The sequence below is a fragment of the Taudactylus pleione genome, unplaced genomic scaffold (assembly GCF_031769625.1).
Source record: "Taudactylus pleione unplaced genomic scaffold, aTauple2 ptg000189l, whole genome shotgun sequence".
Lineage (NCBI taxonomy): Eukaryota > Metazoa > Chordata > Amphibia > Anura > Myobatrachidae > Taudactylus > Taudactylus pleione.
In genome coordinates, this window is record NW_028284591.1 from 2,731,012 (window position 1) to 2,745,000 (window position 13,989).

The 13,989-nt window shown below is 38.3% G+C and overlaps 1 pseudogene; it reads left to right on the forward strand.

The window, feature by feature from the left end:
* The first annotated feature begins 4,564 nt into the window (after positions 1-4,564).
* LOC148519495 (uncharacterized) lies at positions 4,565-5,522 on the forward strand (annotated as a pseudogene).
* Positions 5,523-13,989: the final 8,467 nt, after the last annotated feature.

Genomic DNA, 13,989 nt, shown 5'->3' on the forward strand with positions numbered 1-13,989 from the left:
ATCAGAACCCCGGTCGGGACGAGAGTACGCGGTGAAGGGACACGAGGTGTTAGTCTATTTAAGGTATGTAATCGTTTGTTTCACCTTATGTCTTGATAAAAGTGGTTTACACTGAAACGTTGACCAAAGGACGCACAGTATTGCCGTGATTTATTTCAGTTGTAAGTGTCGCTGAGTGCCTCCCATCTCCGATCTATATACTGAATTTTCTGGGAAGGACACCGGAGCTGTTTTCTCTTTTAATGGAGTGCCGGTCACCAAGTTGTCTATATATATATATACTGTATAAAACATTCACAGGTCTGAAACATAAAAGTGCCCTGGTTTGCACAACAAGAGCTCTGTACAAGAGAACTAGGCTACGTTTATAATTAATTAACCACAAATAATTATTTTATAGTGCCCAGCAATTTTCTTTTTAAAGTTTAATTTGATGTTCTTCACATGAAAAAAAAATAACGCCACAAATCACTTCAGCACCACACGAGTAACCATAATTATCAGAAACAAGAGATAAAAGTAAAAATGATATCAAAATACTGAGTCAAAGAGAGCAAAAAGAGAATTATTTATAGGCTGCTGAATAAGAACTAAACTACATTTATTATCCAGGCTAATCCTGGTGGAAGTGAAGAGGCCGCAAACCCTTTAGGGTCACATCTTTGATCCGACCTTATCAATTATTTGGAACTTATTTTTAACCAGTTCTGCTCAGTGGTGTCATCATTATCATGTTGTTCAAAGGACCATTGTTTTAATTTAGAGCAGAGGTTCCCAAACATGGTCCTCAAGGCTCCCCAACAGTTCAGGTTTCAGAGCTATCCATGGTTGAGCACAGGTGACTTAATTAGTACCTCAGTCAATTTGATTTAACCAGCTGTGCTCAACCATTGATATCTCTTAAACCTGAGCTGTTGGGGATCCTTGAGGACTGCCCTTGGGAACCTCTGATTTAGAGAACCTTTTGACGATCAGTAGAGCTGGCTTGAAAAGACTTAAGGTGCACATCCACTTACGATTTCTATGAGCGATTGAACGATAACGATATTGCTCATGAATTGTGCATGAATCGGGCACATTAGTGTCGGAAACGACCAGCGATGCGCGCTCCCGCTGGTCATTTCCGACATCAATCATCGGCCAAGCATGCTGGTCAACCTGACGATAACGTCAGGTTGAGCATGTTAGGGGATGATTGATGTGCCTACACTGACCCACTGATCGTTCATGGTAGGCACAGCACAGACTGTGAAATGACTGCACGATTACAATGTCATAATCGTGCAGTCGTTTCAAAGTCTGCTAGTGGATGTGCCCCATTACAGGCGTTTCTACTTGTGCACAGGTGAGTTGGATATGTCATTATCGTAAATAGGCAGTTCACATCTTCACTGTATACCCTCCAGAGGGCATTTAACCTAAGACTGTGGTCTGCACTGTTTTTCCAAATACACCTTAGTTTATTTTGTCAGAAGCCCATTTTTTCTTTTTGCTTCATATTGTGGCGGGCAGAAAACAGAGCACAAGAAAGAACTCCACATTCACATAGAAAAGCCGCACAAACTGTGCCCATTTCAGGGTAATATACCGCCCAACTGCCCCAATATAGCGGGGGCCGACCAGATTTGAGGGCTCTGTCCCGCTGTTCTCATTGGGACAGCTTTGTTGTGTAGTTCAGTTAAGCTGGAGTGTGCAGTTGGTCTGAATAGTGTGAACTTGTGCCATGGTTACCCGGGCATTGGGCATCCTAAGTCTTTAAATGTGCTATGCAACCCCCTGGGGTGTGAACAGGACCCATCGGTATTCAATAGAACTAATGGCTCCAGTACTGTGAGGCACCAATGCAATCCCTGCACCATTGCGCCCCTCTTACTGGTTTGCCCTCATAAGCACTGGAAGCACTTTCATGTCCCCAGTACGGTAATGTTTCTCTGCGGCCACGCGCGTCTCTTATATACTCCCAGGTGTCAAGGTGCATACATACGGACAGATGTGTCAGACGTGTCAGATGAACGATTTGATGAACAATTAGACCAACGATTTGAACGATTTGAACTACGAACTATTTTTGACGGCATTAAAATGAATGGAATCGTCCAAATCTGACTGCAAACACATCAGATGTCAGATATCGTTCTCTGACCATCGGGAACGCGCATCGTTCATCGTTCATTGTTCAAACATGTCAGATATGTCAGATTTTCCTTCAGATATGAACGATTTTTTAAATCGTTATCGTTCAGATCTGAAGAAAAATCTGACCGTGTGTATGCACCATTACTGACGCCAATAACGCCAATGTTATTACCAGCCCCCTAGTGCCATGTGGTTGCCTATTGCAGTTTGGACTGATAATAATTGTTGTGACTATCATCTGCCAGGTGGGTGATGGATGCTTTCAGCTACACCACGGTAGCATTCGACTGTAGGACAGTATATGGTAGCATAGGTTAATGGTTATGGTTATGGTAGACAGTAATAGGTACTGCAGCTACAGCACTGTCTTCTCCTATCTTGCCCACTTCCCCCTCATTCACATGTGCGACAACAACATATTATCATTCAAGTATAATGCTACATGCTTTATGCCTACTAAAGCTTTGGTACCATTTGCTTCATTTATTTTTGCCTTATTGCACTTACGCGTCTTGGATTTTCTGCATTTTGCCTCTATGAGGGATATTCAATATGAAACGTTAACTTCACTGTCGAAGTTAACGTTTCATATCGGAGTTTTTACCTGCGTTAAAGTATCTGGCGCGCTCCCACCTATCCCCGTATTCAATATAATATTAACGAAAACGAGAAACTCCAAAGTTGGATTTGCGTAAAGTTACGAATTTTTCCTTAAAAAAATTGTAAGACCCCCCTAAAGTTGTAAAAACATGGGGGATCACTATGGGTACCCCCGTTTTAGCCTATAATTGAAAGTCGGGGATTTAAATAGCCGCAGCAGGTGTTTTTTTCCAGACATTGAAGAAGTGATGCAGAAGAGCACTTAGGTTATTTTTTCGCTTTTTTTAAGTGGTCCCATCAAATTTGGGGTACATGAAAATGGGTACTAGCATATTTTTAAGTCCCTAAAGTAAATTTTTAAAAATTCTGCATTTGTGCACCTGTGCTATAATTCTATTCTAGAATACACCTGCCGCATACTTGCAGAATAGCCCTGAACCTATTTCCCTATTCTTATACAATTTTTTCCCAATTTTTTTTTTTGCACCCCAATTTTTAAATAAATTATTTGGGGTGTCCCTATTTTTTTTTTAAACTTTTTTTGACACAGTTCTTTTTAAATGTCATTCCCAGGGGTGCAGGCTATTTTTTTTAAGCCTGCACCCCTAAACCCCAATTCTGCACTTTTTTTCGACACCTATTCAATGGTGAAAAGTTATTCCCGCTTTTTATCAAAGACTTTTCAAAACTGCGATAAGTCTTTGAAATTGAATATGGTGTAAAAGTCAAACCTGCGATAATGACGTCATACCTCCGATATTAACGCAAAAATGATGTTTTCGCTCCCATATTGAATACCTCTGTACGTATTCTGGGGCTTCTCCGTGCAGCCGCGGCAGCCCTGACGACTACCTTATGCTCATGCGATTAACCACTTGCGTATGCCGTAAATCTGAGGATCTGTATGCAGAAGGCTGGCCCGCCCACTGCTTTCCCATCTGCAGCCGCCATCTTTAGTACTGAGACTGGCACCCACTTCATGCTGGGTGAAGAGATCCGTCTGAAACAAGGGTCCCGTCTGCGTTCGCAGGCTGCAAACGAACATGGAAGTCAGCTCGCTCGCCCATGGCTCTCCCAAAAGACGGATACGTTCCAAGAGATCGCAAGGTCACCACCCAGTTACAGCATAGACACGCCCATTTTATGGAAAGAGTGGTCCGTCAACCAGTGTATCAATCCACCTGCACTTGCAAATCCATTGTCCCGCGCAAGTACAATAAGGGATTTATTTTAACAGCTTGTGCGCAATTTGCAGGTATCAGTGAGATATGTCTACTTTTCCAATTACGTTGGAACTCGGAGTCTAGATCCTCCCTATTTTGCGCTACATATTATTTACAGAGCTGAATGTGCAGCACTGCAGAACACTGTACTGCTATAATAATAATAATAATAATAATAATAATAATAATAATAATAATAATACTATAATGTTGCATGATGTAGTAGAATAACATTATTTTCAATAAAAGCAGAGAGCAGGAAAAAGGGCCACATACAACCTATCATAGTCAAGTGACCTATAAAGTGAGCATGACTTGCATATGCAATGCTGGTAGCCCCACCGTGATGTTAGTGAATAGGGGTATCCCATCTCTTATCTGGAAAACTCTTATCTGGAAAGTTTTGGAAACTAGAAAGGAAAAGCAAACAGTAGCTGCAGAAAGTTTCCTCTTGGAGTCACTGGGCCTGGTTTAGAGGTGACACTGCTGCGACCGTTCGTGTGTCTTTTGGCGTAGTCGCCAGAGTGATAATATGCAAATGCTGGTATCTGCCTTCCCATGATGAATTAGCGTACGCCTCAGTGAAAGTCCTAACGGGCAGCTAAATGGGCATTTTTTCTAATTTTGAGGACAGAATGTCTAGGAGGCAAACCTTCCTTACACGATGGGATTCATCCTCTGATTCATGCACTGACAATTTAGAGTGCAAATCTCAAGGAGGAATTTCATAAATTAGAGGATCTATTGAAAATGGAGACTAAATACTGGCTAGATTAAATAAACCTACGTAAATATTGTGATAGAAAAATGATACCTAGAGGCTTAAGGCTCTTTAAACCGTCCATTTTCCCTGAGGATAGTGAGTATCAGATGAAATGGGAGGAAACTCTGGACAATTGCTCATTAAAACTAATGGAAATTGTGATCACGTATAGAAATAATAAATCTAAGGAGATAGAGAAAGAAATAGATTGTCTTAAAAATAAATTAAAAATATTTGAAAATTCAAGAGAATTTAAAGAAAGAGATAAAATAGTGATGGATACAATGTTAAAATTTGAACAACATACGATTGATAATAAATGTAAAAAGTTTAAAAGAGATTTAGAGGATTACAAAAAGGGTCAAGTTAGAACTTTTAAGACTGTCAACAGAGAAAGAACTAAAAACAGCAATACCCAATTTGTTGCCAGATGGAGAGATCCACCAGTCACTTCTAGCAGATCAAGACAATACTATAGGGACACAGAATGGAAGAATTCCTACAGGGGGAGACCAAGGGTCCACTTGGATCCCCTTGATTTCAAGCCCAATGGTCCCTCACACCTAGAAAGTGAACGAGGTCTTAATCACTGGAGGACAGATGCAAGGCCTAAAGACTCCAACACACTTAACAGAATGTCGAATACAGAAAATTGTGATGTTTTTTTAGGGACCCACTCAAGAAGGAATCTAAAGGAACAAAGATCCGACAACACTTGGTCAGATCTTACTCCAAAAAGACCCAGAGAGTCAAGTATCAAGGCAGAAGGGGGGGGAAGAAGGAGAAATCAAAGAGAATAAGACAGAGTAGACCCCCACAGACTAGTAATATTTACAATCTTTCTTCTAGACAATTGACTGCAGGAGAGACCTCTTTACTTACTAAAGGTTTAAAGTTTTCACCAACAGCTATGCCAAATATTTTCATTCTCTTTACAGAACTCAATCGCTTTATTAGAACTCTCTGTAGAAAAAGATATTTCACTAACAAGAACATAGTAAAACATAAAGAAGAAGCCCTACCAATTGTACTTAACAAAGATGATGACTAAACTCTTTGTATCCTTAATGAGCTCCTTATAGAAAGTGGGGAAAATACAGACAATCACTCTATAGTGAAAGTCTTCGATGCCAGTAAAAATAGTATAAAGAAAAAATCAGATTTTTATCCTATGAGATATAAGAGTACTAGCATCGAGAGCTTTTACAAAACAACATTAGATAACTTCAAACAACTATGTAATTACGATCACTCTCCCTGTGTACACCAACGTAAATCAAATTTGAATAGATGGGAAAAAATAGCATTACGCAAACTGACTGAGGATACCCAAATAGTAATAAAGGAAGCCGATAAGGGAGGAGGTCTAGTAATACAGAATAGAGATGACTATATATTAGAGGCTATGCGCCAGTCAGATGACTCTAAATTTTACTGTAAATTGACATCGGACCCCACAAAATTACATTTATGTACCTTGTCACATCTTTTGGATACAGCTCTTGAGGATGGGGTTATATCAAGAGAGGAATATAAATTTATTTTTATTGAGCACCCTATTATCCCTATATATTATCACCTCCCCAAAATTCACAAATCCCTCACAGCACCCCCTGGTCATCCCATCATTTCTGGTACAGGGTCCCTTTCATCTAATTTATCTCATTACGTTGATACTTTTTTCCAGCAACGGGTATCACAGTTAAAATCTCACATTAAAGACACTACTCACTTTTTGGAATTAATAAATGATTTGAAATGGAAGGATTCGTACGCGTTCCTTACTTTGGATGTACAAAGCCTTTATTCAAGTATACCCCATGAGATGGGTCTACAAACCATTGAAGCAAAATTAAAATCAGATAAAGATTTATCGGAGAAACATATCCAATTTTTAGTGGATTCGATTTCCTTTATATTACAGCACAATCACTTTATGTTTATGGACACACATTATTTACAGGTGATGGGAACGGCCATGGGGACCAGGTTCGCGCCGAGCTACGCCAACCTATACATGGGTCACTTTGAAGACCAACATGTGTGGGGAGGTGGGCTCGGCGGGCACCTGGTCCTCTATGGCCGTTATATTGATGATTTATTTATTGTTTGGGATGGTGATTTAGATTCAGCACTCACTTTTGTCACTTCACTTAATTCTAATAATTATAATTTACAGCTCACTTACAATTATCACCCTACCTTAATTAACTTTCTTGATATAACCCTGGAAATAAAAGGAGGCATTATATATACATCTAATTATAATAAAGAAGTTGGAACTAATGCGTACCTCCACTATAGGAGTGAACATAGTGCTGCAATGAAGAGAAATATCCCTAAAGGCCAGTTTCTCCGATTACGGAGAAACTGCTCAGACATGGCCACTTTCGAGATTCAAGCAAACATTATGGCACAATCTTTTTTGTCTAGGGGATATCCTGATTCTATTATTCAAAATGCACTTAAAGAAACCCGACAAACATCTAGAGAAAGTCTTTTATATAAAAGAACTAATAAGAAAGCAGATAATGAGGAAGTTGATGAAAATCATTTGGCATTTATTACAACATATAACAGCCAACACGCTAAGATAAAACGAATAATACTAAACAATTACAACATTCTTAGACAGGACAAAACCCTACAAGGCTGTGTACCTACTAAACCTACTTTCATTTTTAAGAAAAATAAGTCTTCAAAAAATATTTTGGCACCTAGTTATTTGAAACCCTTAACATCTAACAGAAAGAAAAGTGAGGTATGGCTGAAACCTATTTGTGTTTTTTTCAAGTGTGGAGGGAGTAGATGTACCACATGTCAACATGTGAAGAAAACAACTAGGATTTCAACATGTGGGAAAGAAGAAGTGACTAACATTAGAAGTTTTTTGAATTGTAATACTGAATTTTGCATCTATTTACTTACATGTGGTTGTAATCTACGATATGTGGGGAGAACCACTCGAAAAATTAAAACTAGATTCATGGAACATCGTAGAAATATTCTTAATAGGAACCTCACTCATAGTGTATCCAAACATTATACTGATAAACACAAAGGAGATCCAACTTGTTTGACTGTGATAGGATTAGAGCGTATACCAGTCACCAAAAGAGGGGGCGACATATTCAAACATCTATGCACTCAAGAGATCTTCTGGATGTTTAAATTAGACACATTACACCCAAATGGTCTAAATTAAACTGTGGAATTAAATGTCATTTTATAAGATATCTTTATGTTTGGAATATAAGACACATGATTGATTGACAGATATTTTCTTTATACAATTTCAGCCCAATATGTCATCCTGTTAGAATAGATGTGATCTATAACTTCTTTTTTTGTCCTCTAAGAAAATAAGACCACTCTTTAATAGTACAAAGTACCGTTGCCTTCAATTTGAGTGGCAAAAATATATATTATTATTTTTACTGGCAGTTATGTGCCATTAAACAACTATGTGATGTATCTGTTTTTGTTTTTGTTATATGACTGATGGATTTAGAGTTAACTAGTATTTTATTTTGATTGTGTAAGCTCTTTTTGGTATGTACCTAAAAGGACAGAAAAGAGAGATACATATGACCAAAAGGATCAAATGAAAGAATCTAATTACTTCTAAAACCGAATTTCTATACCTTTGAGATTTAATTTAGAATTATGAACTATTGTCCTGTTAGATGAATTTCAGAGTAAATAATTATACCTAATCGTCATTTGTAATAAGGGCAAATCATGTAACATGTGGAGTGGTCCTATACCATAAAGTTATTATAGGACTGATATTTGGATACAACTAAATATATAGGAGATATTTAATATATAAAATACTATATCTAAAAGGACATCAGTAAATCTGCTATTTAGTTATCTCTCTATATCTCTTTTTTCATATAATACATTTCTGTATATATGACTAATAACATTGAATCCGCCATTTTTATAAAGGGCATTGACCATACTAATAAATCGGTCATGAGAAACGAAGTGATCACGTAAAGTGACGCGCTCACAGATCGCGATGTTGGATCTGGGATCTGAGGGCGCCGCAATGTGACGTTGCTAAGTGCAGCCTGTTTGTTGAATGGTGTTCGCATCTGACCAGCATACTTCCGCGTCTCACAATGCGTGGGAACTTCCGGCTCTCTGTGCTACCCATATCCGTGGAAACAGGAGGTCATGTGATCTGCCAGTATCACATGATCTCCTGCCGATGTCACGTGATCGACATGGTAATACATGAACGGATGAGCCTGAGGTAAGTAATCTTATTATTCACTTTATTTCACATTTTTCTTACTGGAAGGTTTGCCTCAATAGCAGGTTTTATTAATGTTATTGGGACATTTGTTGTTTTTTAATATGCCTATAATGATGAAGTGCAATCATCAACATGTGTGGGTAATTAGGGGGCATTTTGACTCTGTATAAATATCCCCACTAACTTAACAGAAGATCACCTTTGATAAAGCTGGGGGTTACCCAGCGAAACGCGTTAGTTGTTCAAGCACCCCTCCATTCCAAAAGGATACATCTGGATCTTTTGTTTCTACTGCTGATATGCTACCTGGAACGAACTCCGTGTACCATACTTCTCCAAGGGACAGATGGACATATATCATCACATTTAAACTACCATTTGGATTGCAAAGTTTCACCACTCCAAGGGATACCATCAGAGCATGATGTCGCTCTAGCATACCGCGGATCCCTACTATCGTGAGTTTGGTTAGAGACTTACCCATTTGGAACATTGAATATCTTACCACTGTCATCCCAAGGAGTTCCAGAGATTATATTCATTAATTTTTCCATTTGTATACTGCATTTGCAGGGGTAGCATTTATTATTGGCTAATATTTATACATATTATTTATCAATTAATTTAATTGTATTTTAACCTTGATTGCACTTCATCTGGTTAATTATTAGTTCTCATAGCGCTGTAATTATTTATCTTTTGCCTCAGTGAAACGCCCACTTTCAGCATCTCGGCATGCTGTAACAACGCCAGTATCTCTTGACACGCCACCAGGGGCATGCCATTGCAGTGCAGTGTCTCCGTCTGTACATGGCCTCTGTGGAAGCGGCTGTGTGCCTGAGAACGCAGCGGCTATCACTTGACACACCCACAACACCCGCAAAGCGCCTCCACGAGACAGATTGTTTTAGCGTTCGCTTCAAGCCACCTCCCAGTCACTGCCCAGGAACACCCATCACTTCGCCTATTGGTTTCTGATGCACACTGAGCTGTCGCAATAGCACCTTTGTGCGAACACTCAGGGTAACTCCAGCGCCGTCTGGGTTTTCAGAATTGTTTTGCGTGTTCGCAGTAGGAAATAATCACTAAACTGCGTGAACATGTCATTGCCTTTGGGTAGTGTCCGACTCGGAATCAGAGGGCCTGAATCAGGGCCAGCCTTCTGTTTTTTTTAGAGCGGCCTCCTGGCCACTCGCATAGCTGTGGGTGACCACCCACAGCTATAGCGAGCGGCCAGGAAGATGGTCGCTATGGTCTTGCGACGAGACCCTTGTGGTAGTGTCTCATTGTTGCAAGTCCCACTTGTCAGTGGGGCTGGCCCCAGACGGTGGGCATTCCCATTGGAACGCCTCTGTCTGGGCAGCCACGCCCCTGGCCCGCCCACCAATGGGGACGTGCTGTCACTCAACATCGACAGCATGCCCCCTTTGGTACGAGACCCGGAGCGACGGTTTGCCTGTCGCTATCCGGGTCTCCCGCATGCGCATGACGGAGCCTGCTCCGTCGTGCGCATGTGCACTGGGCCACCATCGACCCGCTTGCGAGCGCTTAGCGCTCGCGAGCGGGTCTGAGTCAGGCCCAGAGTCTCTATGAAGAGTGCTGCCAAATAAACGGAAGAAGGCAGTGCCAGGCGCAGTGGTAGACATTGTAAAAGCCAGTTACCCAATTTTAAGTCTAGCAAATCCATGTAAATGTAAATGGGGATGAATAGTATTGCATCAGTGACCCCATAATTATTACCACTTGTGGTAGCGGTTTGGGGTGTAGACGGCAAAGCATCATATGTTGGACACTACCTACCTTATTCATCCATGTTCACTGCAAGTAAATGCATAGGGGTCAATGGACAGAACATAGCTGGTGTATTCCTGTAATCAACCTCAGTATATTTTACTATACCTTAATCATGGCCATCCAGATGGAAACCCCGTCCCAAGCATTCCCAGTTATAGATCCTATATACCTGTACTTGAAATAACATGTAGGTTTCTTACAAATAATAATAACATAAATAATAACATTAATGAGTGGCTCACCCACTGATGTGGAACTACAAGTCCCAGCAATCCTTGTTAGCCTGGAAACCTTGGGACTTCTAGGTCTATTGCATCGGGAAGGGCCACGTTGCAACCGTACATTTACTAGGGGGAAATCCATGGAAGATTGATTGCTTTTTATAAAAGCACTAAATATTGGCAATTATTCCTCAAGGTTACAGGGTGAACCAGCGTACTTTACTCCTTCCTCCGTGTCCTTTTAACGTGCAAAATGTTTATGAGAGATCTGCAAGAGTTCAAACTGGAAGCATTAGACAGGACCTCTAAAAGGATTGTGAAACACAGGCAACCGTCTTGCCCTTCTCTTATGTTTATTCAATAGGCAACACACAACAATTATAACACACACGACACAGAAAGACGCAATTCCCATGGCCCTCATTTAAAATAAAAATTGTTTGGGCTCTGAGTTACTGGAGTGCTGGGGGCCTCAACACACTGTGGTCAGAATCATTTCCTCCAGTGCTCACAATAACAACGGGGCTGTATATGGCAAACCCACATATCATTTGCTTAGGGGTGATGACCTTTGCCTTCATTTGACCTTCTGGGATGACCCTAGAAGTCCATGTATCAAGTGACCTCATTGTGCCTTAACACCTCTTGGGGTAGTAAAATCAGTGAAGACATTGAATAGGGTAAACCCCAATCTGACATGAGAAATACATAGCATAAAATCTCTGCAATACTTTTTTAAACAACAGTAGTAATAATGTTATAAATAATAATAATAATAATAATAATAATAATAATAATAATAATAAATAATAATAATGATAAATAAATAATCATGTTGAAATCATGCATATTAAATTAGTAACAATAATAATAAAATACCAACATATTATACATCTACATATATATATATAAATATATATATATATATATATATATACATACAGACACAATGTACCACATCTATAACTGTCTTTAAACTTTGAGCATTATTGCAATGGTAAAAACAATAAAAATATACCTACGCTATAGCTATATATATAATTTATAATTTATATATATATGTTTTTATACACACTGTATTTATATATAAATATATATATATATATATATATATATACATATATATATATATATATATACATATATATATATATATACATATATATATATATATATATATATACATATATATATATATATATATATACATATATATATATATATTTATATATATATTTATATATATATATAAAGAAAGATCGGGGGGCACTCAAGAAGACTTCACAATCAGAGAAATAATACACGGCAATACTGTGTGCTCTTATGTCAACGTTTCAGTGTAAGCCACTTTTATCAAGACATATATATATATATGAATCACAGGGGCTCTGCACTCACCATAATAACTAATAATAATAATAATAATAATAATAATAATAATAAACAGTAGGGTTTTAGTTCATGAATTGATCAATGCATTTAAGCTTGCAGCCCATCGTCAAGGGACCCCACTTTACTGCAAGTCCCTACTCTATTGCTCAGAATTATAACAATGTGGTCACATACCATGTTGCACCCCAAATCTAGGAATGGTGAGTGCCGTGGATTAGTGCTTTATATATATATATATATATATAAATGAATCACATACATACATATTTTTAGCATTATAATAAAATGTATAAAAAAATTGCAGATAGATAGATAGATAGATAGATAGATAGATAGATAGATAGATAGATAGATAGATAGATAGATAGATAGATAGATAGATAGATAGGTGTGTGTATATGTGTGTGTGTGTGTACATATTACAATGTATCACATACATAAATATTTTAACAATGAGCATTATAATAATATTGATTTTATTTATATATATATATATATATATATATATATTCTGTATATATATTGCAATGTATCACATGCATATTTTAGAAAATACATAGGCTGTATAATGGGTCTTTATTTCTATGGGGAATACAGTGAGCAAAACAATAATCTAGTGTTGCTACAATTGTGTATAAAGCTTTGTGTATATTGATATGATAATGCAGTATATTGGCAGATACTTATTACCATTTGTATATATAGCGGCAGCATATTCTGTGATGCTTTGCAATTGGGGGGTAATTCCTACATTATCAATTAAACTAAAGGCATGATAGCTGAGTAACCAAGAGGTGCTAACTGAGCCCGGTAATAACTATTGCAGGGGGATTTTGATAAAGACTACATTAATCCAATGGCTGTTCATTCATTAAATAACTGCCCTGAGCTTCAATGTTATGACCATACGATTCATTGGTTCTTGGCCCTAAAGCTGTCAGTGAATCAATCTGTTTGGCTCTTATTTTGTTTCTGCCTCAGGGTGGGGGTCATTTAGCAAACAGATCTATTTAGGAGGAGCCAGAGAGGCCTCATTTTGCTGACATACTGTAGTCAGACAACAATAGAGAATGTAACTCTATATACTTATATCAGGGACATAATAACTGACGTGTAGCATATAGCATGCACATTATGGGGGAAATACAAGTATTCCAATATATTCAAGAGAACCAATGATACCAAGGCCTCCACTCTAGAATCCTTTAAAAATAGACTCAAGACTTACCTCTTCACCCAAGTATTTCACTAATGTCCCTTGTTTAAGCTTATTTTGTATTTTGTACTGTAAAGGCAAATGTAAAGCACTTTGAGTCCTTTAGGAGAAAAGCGCTATATAAATAAAATTATTATTATTATTATTATTATTATTATAATATGTTTGTGTAGATAGATACACATTTTTCTCTGTACCTAATTGTAGAACACAGTAGAGGGCTTTCCTCCTTTTTGTGTACTAGGCTACACATCTGCATCCTCAGCACAGCAGTAATGTACTATGTATTAGCATTTGTTGTTCTATCCATGTTGTATTTGGTGAAGCAGGATCATTTCTGCATGGAGGCTTAAGGAAATATCATCCAGTAAGCACAA